This window comes from Euprymna scolopes, chromosome 37 (genome assembly GCF_053919585.1).
Source record: "Euprymna scolopes isolate OS-2025 chromosome 37, ASM5391958v1, whole genome shotgun sequence".
NCBI classification, from domain to species: Eukaryota; Metazoa; Mollusca; class Cephalopoda; order Sepiida; family Sepiolidae; genus Euprymna; species Euprymna scolopes.
The window spans coordinates 13,940,121-13,952,691 of NC_136518.1; the positions used below are offsets into that span (position 1 = coordinate 13,940,121).

At 33.1% G+C, this 12,571-nt stretch overlaps 1 non-coding gene across 1 annotated transcript; it reads right to left on the bottom strand.

The window, feature by feature from the left end:
* Positions 1 to 1,109: 1,109 nt before the first annotated feature.
* On the bottom strand, positions 1,110 to 1,192 carry Trnal-uaa (transfer RNA leucine (anticodon UAA)). The gene has a single exon. It is a non-coding gene; the product is annotated as a tRNA-Leu (tRNA).
* Between the last annotated feature and the right edge of the window lie 11,379 nt (positions 1,193 to 12,571).

Here is a 12,571-nt window from a genome sequence, read left to right on the forward strand (position 1 = left end):
ATCCTTGTTTTATCGTTATTTCTATGGTAGGTGCTCGTCTGAACTCCAATCTTTGGTCCCCCCCCCTCGCCAATCTTTCACGAAAAACACCCGTCTAGCCAAATCGACTGTGAAAAATTTCCCCCACTCTTTATCTGTGCCTAAATCAAAACGTGGATTCCATGAACAAAGCTTCTTTCTTAGAACTGCACGCCTGTGGAACTCTGTTCCGTCTGCCTGCTTCCCACCTGACTACAACTTGGATGTCTTAAAGTCCAACGTTAACAAATTCCTAATGAACCGCCCCCTTAAGTAAACACTTCATCAAATCTCCACACTAACGTAATGTATTTGCAATAACCCTTATTCCTGAGTGGCTTCCGGGCCTTGATAAGTGGTGACGTGACCACCGTGTAAAAAAAAAAACCCCCCAAAAAAAACCAAGATAAAACATTTTAAAAACTATTTATCACTTGTACATACAAAGTTCAGAACACTAAACTGCGGTTTTACCAAATCAAATTAGGGTACTTGTACAGTTTAGTGAAGACATTAAAAAATGAAAATATCGAAAAAAGTTTAAATTGTATGTATTCGTTATGGAACGAAATTCCCCGAAAAAAAAATTTCACTTAATTTCATCAAGTAGGTTTTTTTTGTTTGTTTTTTTTTTTTTTTTACAGCGAAAAAAACAATTTGCAGCGATATTTTCATTTTTTAATGTCTTGACTAAACTGTACAAGCACCCAATTTAGTATCTATTTATTTATTTGTGTTGTTTTTATCCGTGCTATTATTATGAACAACAGAAATTCAATGAAATTAAAAATAACTGCAAAGTTGTTGTTCTTTTTTACGTACTTTAAATAAAAAAATTAGCAAAATTACATTTTTTTTTTCATATCTTCCGTTAATTTCAATTTTCTGATTAATCAGTAAAAAATATAACCTTTTTAACGATAGTGAGAGAAAAAAAAAATTCTATTTAACTTCGTGTGAAAAAAGAAAAAAAAAACATGTTTAGGGAAATTAATGATGTAAATAACATTAAAACATAGAATAATTAATTTGATTTAAATCCTAAAACATGTCGACAATGTTTAGAGAAAATATAGAAGAAAAAATTACCTTAGCACGAGTGGGGTTCGAACCCACGCGGACAGATGTCCATTGGAACTTAAGTCCAACGCCTTAACCACTCGGCCATCGTGCTGAGCTTATCACATTGCTCCCAATTGACATCCTATAAACTGCTTGCTAAAAGATTAGTGTTTAAATTTATTTAATTATTAATTTTTCAATATGAAAATAAGTGAATTTGGGTTTAAAATGATCTAGTTTCAACAAAAATGTCTCCATTTTTGTTATATATCTTAGAATGTCTTTCATTTTTTTTTTGTTTCGTTTTCGTTAGTAGTTTCTGCACATGCGCAGTCTACAAAGGTCCCAAGTCGATAATGGAGAAACTTTTTGTTTCTACCATTGACGTTAAGAGACATTTTTACAAAGATTACATATTTTTCTACTTTTAAATTTATTCGAGTTTAGGAAAGTGGTAAATTTAATCCGGTTAACAAGTCGTACACAGTATTTTCAAATTATATAACGCGTTTTTTTAAATGGATGAACGTCACGACCTTCTTTCTTCCTTCCGTTTTTACTGGTTGTCTTTTTAACAACGAATTTGAAGTTTTTTTTGTGCATATGTATTGTTTTTTTTGTTTGTTGTTTTTTTACTTTTATTTATTTATTTATTAAAAATTTATCCGCTGTTAACTATTCTACAATATATATTTATATTATCTGCTTACATATCTCCGACTTAAAAAAAAAAAAAAAAAAAAAAAAAAAAAAAAGCGAGTAAGTTTCGATTTTAACTGAACGTACTTGCCTGGCTTTGTCATACAGCGAAACAAACGTTCTCCATATTGGCCAGTCGTGACCAAAAAAAAAACGAGCATATTTGCCGATATTTATTTGCCTCCCTACAAGGACAAAATGAGACATAGGGTCCTTTTTAATTTGAGAAACATCCAGCTCTATGAAAAGGGGCACTCTGGATTGGAACAAAAATCTTAAATTGCCTTAGTCGAGAAGGATTCCCCTTCTTCACTGACTAAGGACAGAAATTACTGTGTAGCATCAGAACAGATATTACACTTTGCTCTTAGCAAAAAAAAAAAAAAAAAAAAAAATGTCCAGATGAGAAATCAAGGCGTCTTTCTTAAATTTAAAATTAAACATATTTCGAAAATTTTTAATTAAAAATTTTTTTGTGAGTATAAAATTACCCAGAAACAAAAAAAAAAAAAAAACGCCGGGGGGGGGGGGGGGTCGCTAACACCGTTTACTTACTACGACTTTAAAAACCGGAACTGGTTTTAATTAGTAAATATGCCCCATCGTCACAATTTATTTAAAGGCTGGCATTACTATTCACAGCGACATGTGGCTCGCTGAAAATAGCATGTCAACCACAACCACATACACGTTTCGTTAACACTAACCCCAAGTCCGGGTGGTTAAAAGGTTTTTTTTTTTCAAGAATTTCCCCAATACTAAAAACAATTTGGGTTTGTATTACTATACACAGATTCGAAAAGTTGTCAAGAAACAAATATATAACAAATAAACGTTATCAAAGGCAAGATAAGTTACTTTTCTACCAAACTATACAAAATACTGTTAGAAACTCGCTCAATATATGTTACCGTGGCATAAGCTGATATATATTTGGTGGCTTTCTAACAGTATTTTGTATAGTTTTTATTTTTATTATTATTATTATTATTATTATTATTAATTTCTTTTTTCCAAACTTACCGTGTTCAACAGAGAGTCTGGCGCCATTTGTAATTTTCAAATACGTCGGTAAACACTTTTTCGAGCTGAATAAACATGTTACATTAAATAAAAACACTAAAAAATATCCAGTTCGGTAGAAAAATAACTTATTTTGTCTTTGTTAAAATTTATTTGTTATATATTTGTTTGTTTATTTTTTGACAACTTTTTCGAATCTATGTGTATAGTAATGCAAACCCAACATTGTTGCAAAAACTTTATGTACTCATTCGTGATTAAATTTTATGAACGTACCCGTAACAACAAAAATATATTCCAAAAGTCACGTAAACTGATCAAGTAGTTTTATTTTCAACTAAAAAAAATCAAATTTTGTAAGTAAGCGAACTGTTTCGCATCATCACCGTCTTGAATAAACAAAAGGAGATAATTTAATAATTCAAACTTGCGGGTCAGCCTTGTAATGCCTACGATTTCCCATTAATCACTTTAAATCGTTTAAAAATAATTTTTTTAATGAAAATATCCTGTATTTTTGCTTTTTAATATAGAAATGGTGGGTGTGTAACAGAATTGTTAAAAGTCAAGGCAAACGTGAAGTTTCTCGACAGTTCCATCAGCAAGACGGTATGCACTGAAAAGTTGTAATAAAAAGAAAATGGGTTTGTATTACAATCCACAGAGGTACGAAAAAGTCAAAAAATTCAAAAATATAACAAATAAATGTTATCAAAGGCAAGATAAGTTACTCTTCTACCTATCTGGAAAGTTTTGCCAAAATATTTGAGTCCATAATTAATCATGCTCTAGTCTACCTTACAGTTGCTAAACTTCTGTCTGACCAACAATATGGATTTAGTTAAGCCTGTTCTACTGCAGATATCCTAACTGTAATCTCTGAACGTATATACAATACACTGGACAAAGCAGGGGAAGGTAGGGCAGAAACCCTAGATATATCTAAGACTTTTTACAGGTTATGGCTCAATGATCTCAGAAAATTCAGATCATATGGTATCAGTGGACGAATACTTAACATGATTAAATCCTTCTTAAATAAAAGAAGAATCCCGGTTGTCCTCGATGGTCGTACATCAAAACAATATGATAAAGATGCAGGTGTACCTCAAGGATCAATCCTTTATTATAGCTGTTATTCATAAATTACCTTCCTGATAAAATTGTCTCTGAGATGGGTGTATTTGCTGATGACATCATGCTAATTAATATTCCTGGTGAACCAAGTGCAAAAAAGATCCAGACAATTGCACTTAAGGGAACAGCGAGGATACTAAAAAGAGCTCTCGGTTGGTTTCAATAAAAAGCAAGGCAATGTTGGCAGCTGGTTTGTAATGCTGGGTATAGCGCAGCCAATCTTCAAAGGGAGAAAATTAAAAATAAAAAAAAAAAGCATGAGAGGAAAATAAATGAACACATATCAAAGGCAATGGTAGAAACTCTAAAGGAAGACCTCCAATCTGTAGCGGAATGGGGACAAAAATGGATGGTAGCATTAAATGCTGCCGAGACTAAACTTCTTGCCTTTAATAATTGCAAGAAACCTTCTCAACCACCAATAGCTATGGCTAATGATAATGATGGCTATGGCTTCGTTCAAACTCCTTGATTTAATGTTCACAAGGACATGAGTTAGAACAAATACATTGAGGGTATTACCTGCTGCGAGGAAGGTGGGCTCTCTCTACCATGCTAGAAAGCTACTTACGCCTGAAAGGCCACTATTCGACCGTGTATGGAGTATAGTTGTCACATTTGGGCTGGTGCATCTGCTAATAGTTTTTCACTCCTGGACAGAGTTCAAAAGAAAATCATCAACCTGATTGTCAGCTTCTGGCCCATTGATGAAATGTCGCAACTCTCTGCCTATTTTACAAGTATTTTAATGGTAGCTGCTCCAACGAACTACAAGCCCTTGTACCCCCTCAACGTAAATATCCCCAACAAACCTGATATGCAGCAAAATCTCACCCCTACACAGTAAAGATCCCCAGATGCCAGAAAGCCTTTTACTCTAATAGTTTCTTCCCCAGAAATGCTAGATTTTGGAATTCCCTTCTGGGTTCTTGTTTCCCCAATTGTACTAACATGCAGAAGTTCAAGTGTAATGTAAACAGAAATCTTGCTGCTAAACTCCCTACATAGAATTCTTGCAATTATGTCCCAAATAGTTGCCCCCTACATCAAAGTGGAACCGTGCCTTGTTTGGGATGAAAATGCAATAAAAATTTTTTTTAAAAAGTATAGCATCAAAATAGAAGGCCAAAAAGACAAGTTGTGAACAAGACAAATGATGAAGAGCTGACTGTTAAATACATGAAGTTTGGAAAAATGAGTTAAAACTAAAAACTTATGCAAAATACTGTTAGAAACCCATTCAATATATGTTACTGTGACATATATTGCGTGGATTTCTAACAGTATTTTGTATAATTTTTTAGTTTTAACTCATTTTTCCAAACTTCACGTATTTAACAGACAGCTCGTCACCATTTGTCATTTTCACATATATTGATAAGCACTGTATGAGTTTTGAACCAAATAAATGTTTTAAAGTGAGTAAAACTACTCAAAACTTTTCCAGATAGGTAGAAGAGTAACTTATTTGTTATATTTTTTAATTTTTGACCATTTTTTCATACCTCTGTGGAGTGTTTCTTCTGCACCAAACATTAATTTTTTTTTAAGTTACATAAAAACTTTTTCAAGGAAAATTTTTCAGAATTAAAATTTGCTGTGGCTCAATGAAAATGGCATGTCAACCTTTATTTATGTGCACACATGCATGTATACTTCGTAACACTAACCCCAAGTCCAGGTGGAGATATATATAAAATAAATGTTCTTGTCCAGAATTTCTCCAAATTATATATATAAGAACAAGTAGTTAATGAAACATGTTAAAAACACTTTGAAAAAGAGTTAAAAACATATTTAATTTTAAAAAGGAAGCACAAAATAAGTGGATAGTCCTTAATCCGTAGAGTTTCAAAGAATATTTTTCTCATCAGAGGGTAGGATTTAGCAAAATGCGGGATCGGATTTTGCTTGCAAAAGTATTTAATGAATCTTTAAAAGTTGGTTAAAATTTCCATTTCTACATGTAAAATCCAAGGGAATCGCGTAATTGGAAGATGTTTCAAAGTAATCCAAAAAGGCAGAAATCCATGGAATAATTCACAAATGGGTACAAGGAAAAGGGAATGAGTTCAAATAATATTATTAAAAGAAAGATAAGGTGTGCGCAGCAAAAAGAAATGGAAGAAACTTTTTTTTGGATTCTGGATTTTTGGATTTTACCATTATTGGATTTTTTACCCTTCACCAGACTATCCATTCACATGAAATCACCTTTTTCTTCACCCTATTCCCTCTGCTTCACTATTTGTTACCATTTGTTTGTTGTTTCATTAAATACTTTTGCAAGCAAAATCCGATCTCGCATTTTGCTAAATCCTACCCTCTAATGAGAAGGAAAGTATTTCTTCAAAACTCTGCGGATTAAGGACTATCCACTTATTTTGTGCTTCCTTTTTAAAATTAAATATGTTTTTAACTCTTTTTCAAAGTGTTTTTTTAACATGTTTTATTAACTACTTGTTCTTATTATAAGCTCTATTTCCTATTTGGTTTTATCGAGCTTTGACATCTGGTTGAGATTATAAATATTAACTCTTCAATATTATAATATACTTTAGTTTTGCCATCTTGGATTATTTTGGTAAATTTAACTGTAATTCTTATTTCATTATATATATATTAGCATTTGGGACGATTAATTGGGAATCAAAAAAAAAATCAGGGTTGCAGAGTCGGAGTTGGAGGGAGTCAGAGTTTTAACTGTAATCAGAGTCGGATTTCTAAGAGTACTAGGAGTCGGAATTTTTTTTATCTGACTTCAACTTCTTAAATTCAGTAAATTTTTTTTTATTTTTTTTACATGGTTTTTCTGTTTAGTTTCATTAGTTTTACAATTTAGTAGTTTTTGTATGATTTTGCTTTTATTTTGGGAGATATTTCATATTTTGTATTGTACTGCAAGGCTTCCACTTCATGAAGATATATCATATTTTGTATTGTACTGCAAGGCTTCCACTTCATGAAGATATATCATATTTTGTATTGTACTGCAAGGCTTCCACTTCATGAAGATATATCATATTTTGTATTGTACTGCAAGGCTTCCACTTCATGAAGATATATCATATTTTGTATTGTACTGCAAGGCTTCCACTTCATGAAGATATATCATATTTTGTATTGTACTGCAAGGCTTCCACTTCATGAAGATATATCATATTTTGTATTGTACTGCAAGGCTTCCACTTCATGAAGATATATCATATTTTGTATTGTACTGCAAGGCTTCCACTTCATGAAGATATATCATATTTTGTATTGTACTGCAAGGCTTCCACTTCATGAAGATATATCATATTTTGTATTGTACTGCAAAGCTTCCACTTCATGAAGATATATCATATTTTGTATTGTACTGCAAGGCTTCCACTTCATGAAGATATATCATATTTTGTATTGTACTGCAAAGCTTCCACTTCATGAAGATATATCATATTTTGTATTGTACTGCAAGGCTTCCACTTCATGAAGATATATCATATTTTGTATTGTACTGCAAGGCTTCCACTTCATGAAGATATATCATATTTTGTATTGTACTGCAAAGCTTCCACTTCATGAAGATATATCATATTTTGTATTGTACTGCAAGGCTTCCACTTCATGAAGATATATCATATTTTGTATTGTACTGCAAGGCTTCCACTTCATGAAGATATATCATATTTTGTATTGTACTGCAAGGCTTCCACTTCATGAAGATATATCATATTTTGTATTGTACTGCAAAGCTTCCACTTCATGAAGATATATCATATTTTGTATTGTACTGCAAGGCTTCCACTTCATGAAGATATATCATATTTTGTATTGTACTGCAAAGCTTCCACTTCATGAAGATATATCATATTTTGTATTGTACTGCAAAGCTTCCACTTCATGAAAATATTTCATATTTTGTATTGTACTGCAAGGCTTCCACTTCATGAAGATATATCATATTTTGTATTGTACTGCAAAGCTTCCACTTCATGAAGATATATCATATCTTGTATTGTACTGCAAAGCTTCCACTTCATGAAGATATATCATATTTTGTATTGTACTGCAAGGCTTCCACTTCATGAAGATATATCAAGATCTATCGGAGCACTGCAAATCCTGTCTGGACAGCTGTTTTTGTTTTGGTTGTGATGTCACACAGGATCAATAAAGATTCTGTCTTTGAGTGAGATCACTGGATTAAATCGGATAACAATTGGACTGTAATTCGAAAGTTATTCAGTTCCTGAATCAAATGGAATTTGGCAATTGGATTAGTCTGGGATCTATCCAGAATTACAATCTTATCAAAAAAAAAACAAAAAAAAACCAAGTCTAAATCAATAAGAAGCAACTCATACTACTATCGCCCTTTATAGCTTTTTCCTGTTTTTCCTTTGACCCTCTTTCCATAAAGGCAATATTATCTTTTAAAAAATTTTTGGCCTATTCCTTATTTTTTTGTTGTTTAATCATTATTAATTAATGTTATTATTGTGGGGAAAAGAAGTAAAGAGAGCGAGACAGAGAGTCGAATTTACGAGGTTCTTTCGTAGAAAATATATCAACATAACAAACAAGGTTAACTCTCAATTTATAAAAGGAAAAAGATTTATTACATTTTAAGAAATATTTTCATTGAAAATAATAGTTCATTTATGAGTGAACAAAAGGGGGAAATTAGTTTGAGATTTCGAGGAAGTTTGAGTTGATAATTCAAGAGCCGTGATTAGTTCACGGATCTGTAAAATCGTAAAGAAAACTTCCTCACTCAACTATATAAAATAATTTTCACTGAAAGTTTTTGAGTAGAGTTAATCACTTTGGAAGGTTCATTGAAAAATGTGTGAAGTTTTAAAATATTTTCATAAACTTAATTTCAAGTGAGCATACAATAAAAAAAGAGGGAATGCAAAAGTTAGTTACTGTGTCTGTGTGTTCGCGTTCGCCTACATTGAACATAGCAGTCAGCTAATCAGACAAAGTGTTGTCGTGTTAGATTTGAGTTGCAGACAGTAGTGATATATACCTTCCAACACTATCTCTAAATTTTTGTTAACTGGTCTTTTTTTGGAAAATACAGAGCTCTTTTAAAGATTCTCATCGGCTCCCACAGACACCGAATTTCCGATAGCCCGGAAAACTCTCTGATTGGTCAGAAAATCAAAACATTGAACCTCCAAAGCAATTCAGTAAAAAGGCGCCTCCAGCCGCATGCGCAGAAAACGTCTCGGGGCACTTGAACTTCCGGCAGCGAAAGAGTGAACATCGTAGCTCACCATAAATTTATTCTCTGTATAATATGTATCTTTACTACCCCCTTCTGATGAGAAGTGTTTGGCCTCGAAATACCATGGCCTAAAGAGGTTTCCCTATCCTTAAATATTGTATTTCCTTTTGAACTGATAGCATAATAAAATTTCATTGTAAATTTTTTATACCTTTGTTATCTTAACTTATTCTATAAATGTGGTTGAGTTTATATGTGAGTATATTTATCATACAAGTGAATGTCAAACGTAAAAATAATATACATGAAAAGTATTTATAAAATGCTTGCTGAATAGATGTGGGGGGCTGGTATATGGATCTGTAGAATAGATTTCCACATAGGGGGTCAAGGAGTTGGAAGTCGAAGATATCAAAGAAGTCGGCATTCTAGGAATTCTAGGAGTCGGAATCGGAGTCATCCAACTCTGCAACCCTGGAAAAAAAAATCAGAACTTTTTGGTGTATCGGAATCGGAAAAATTTGTGCCTATTTTCCAATGTCAAAAACGGTTCTTTTAATTAGCTTTATTATTTGATTTTCTTTAAAGAAAAATCTTGTACTGCTGGTAGTAATACTAAAATATGAAATATTTATTGATTTTAAACTATTAGTAAAACTAAAATCGATAGATCATCCCTCACAAGTGTATTTTTACATTTGAGAAAATATCTGCACATTTGACATGTGTTTTACGACAATCGGGGAAAAATAACTTCCTAGTTAAATATTTAGAGAATCAGAATCGGTAATTGTATTGGAATTGGGAGTTTAATGTGGAATTAGTAATAGTATCGGAATTGGAAAAAATATTGGAATCGTCCCATCCTTAATATATATATATATATAGTGTACATACTCATGACAATGGAAATGTCATATTCCAAAAGTCATATTAATGGAGCAAATGGTTTTATTCTTAATTAAGAAATTCAGTTTTTATCAGCAAGTGAGGATGAACTATCTTGTGTAACATGAAGTTTCTTGATAATTTTATCAGCAAGGCGATATGCAGTAGTTAAAAAGTTGTAATAAAAAAGCAAATATGACATACTGAACATATCAGTGGCCATTGGCCGCCATCAGTGGAATGTTTTTTTTTTTTTTTTTTTTTTTTTTTTTAGGTCATAAAATCTTTTTCAGGAAAAGTTTTATGATTAAAATTTGCTTGAATAATTTTTTAAATGAAAATTAAATACCAAGTAAAAATGGAATAAAACCATCAAATAATTTGAATGAAAAAAAATCTAAGTCATGGTTGACGGAACAAGAGCATCCTACCCTCACAAAGTAAATAAAGGGTTCCGCTCGAAATTCCGTCCAAATTCCCGAGTTCAACAGAAACATTCCCGAGTTCGACAAGATACACCTGAAGAAAGCCGGAGGTTACATCGACCTAAACGTTGTGAAAATCACATTGAAGATGAAAACAGTAGTCCGATGAATCCCAATAATACGAATACCCAATCCTCATCTCAAAAATTCAGAAACGTTAAAACATCATGTTTAAGCGTATTGTACAACTGAGCAATGCCAGGTGTCCAGCTAGTTTGTCTAATACGTGATATCCAGCACCTGGAGAGAGTCCAAAGATTGGTTATTTGAATGGAGCAGGACTCTGAAAGTTGATTAAAAACTCTTAACCTTTTCTTTCCTTGAGCACATACAATGATGCGGTGATCTCTTTTTGGTTTACAATTTCATCCATAAGCATTATGATATAGCTCAGAACCTATCCTTCACTCTTGCACCAGAAAGAAACTATTTCACCACTGCTTTCTCAATCAGGATCTTTGGACCTTGGAATAGACTGCACTAATAACAATACAACAATTCAGAATGAATTTGTACAGGTGTTTGCTACTGTATTCTTTTATGTATAAATTTTTACTACCTTTTCCTTATATGGTAATTGAAATATGATATTCTTATTTATTTTTTTGTCAAATGAATTGAATTGCATTGAAAAAAAAAAATGAGCAAAATAGCCAGTATACTGGTATAGCCCTAACCCCCTCTCTTGTCCAGGGGCAGGGGCGCATCTGTCGCTAACCTGGTTCACGGGAGCATACTTATGTACTCTTGGCCATGTTTATCGCTCTCGGCTCACAGGACCACAGATGCAACCCAGCAGGGCTACATTCTTACTTGTCTAGTGGTGGACCCCTCAAGGGTGACCAGACTCTCACTGGTCACTGGAAAATATCTCTCTGCTGCTCAGGGCACGTGAAATGTGCATGACCCTCAGTCCGTGTGACAACATTGTCGATTTCGGCCGTCACTCTGGCTTCGTGCTGGATCCAGTCTATTTCTTTCATCATCTGATGTCAGGGCATACCTGAAATAAACTGTATCCTCATTCAGGCCGGCAATCGAGAAACAAAGAAAAACTCTGGGTTATTTTTATATAACGAAAGAAAATAATTATTTATAAATCCTTTTAAACTTGTTTAAAGTAGAGTTCTTTAATCTAAGCTTCGTGATGCAGGTTGTATAACTTAAGTTCATCTAATTAATTTCCCAGCTAAGAACAAGAGCTTTTCAACTTAGCTCTTATGAGGGTTTCGCCCCCCCCCCCAGGCAAGGCAAGGGCGATGTGCACGTCCCAATGCCAGCCAGTAAAAAGACCCTAATTCTAAAAAAACAATCGTTTTTATAAAACTGGCCTCTTCCCCCCTCTGTCATATTGAAGATTACTTTTCTTTTTTTTTCCCCCCTCTGAACCTCTTTTTTTTCTCTATCCCATTATCTTATTCTTTTCATTTTCTCTTTTCTTGTGAACCTCTTCTTTCTCTTTCATGACCATATCTCTCCCTAGGTTCAATTTTATTTATTTATCTGTCCAACTAACTTATCACTGGCTTGGTGGCCTGGTAGTTAAATACAACAGGTGGACCCAAATGACAACATCTCCCAGACACCAAAGCAGACATTTTGAACCCAAGTCATTGTTTCCATAATATTTGAATTGTTCTTTCTAAACTCAACCAGAAAACGATCCTGTATTGTTTTTCTGCCAAACTCAAGAATCTCATTATCATATTTTTTTTTTTCCATTGAAATATTTTATTTCTTATGGGCACTTTTGCCTCTTCTTATCGCTACATAAGTACAAAATGGAAATTAAAACCGCTTAATGGACAATTATTATCTACTATCCTCCTCCCCTCCTGATAAAGTCCCAGGGACATTTTTTTTTTTTTCCTTGATCAAATATCACACCCCCTCTCCTACCTTCTCTTCCTCTATTTGAAAAGCAAGACCATCTGGTATCACCAGAGATCTTGTTACACTGGCATAGATCCAACATGGCTGCTAATTGATTTCTTAATCAGATCTTTCTTAGGTTATCTATATTATAAATCTCACCTGTCTGTTT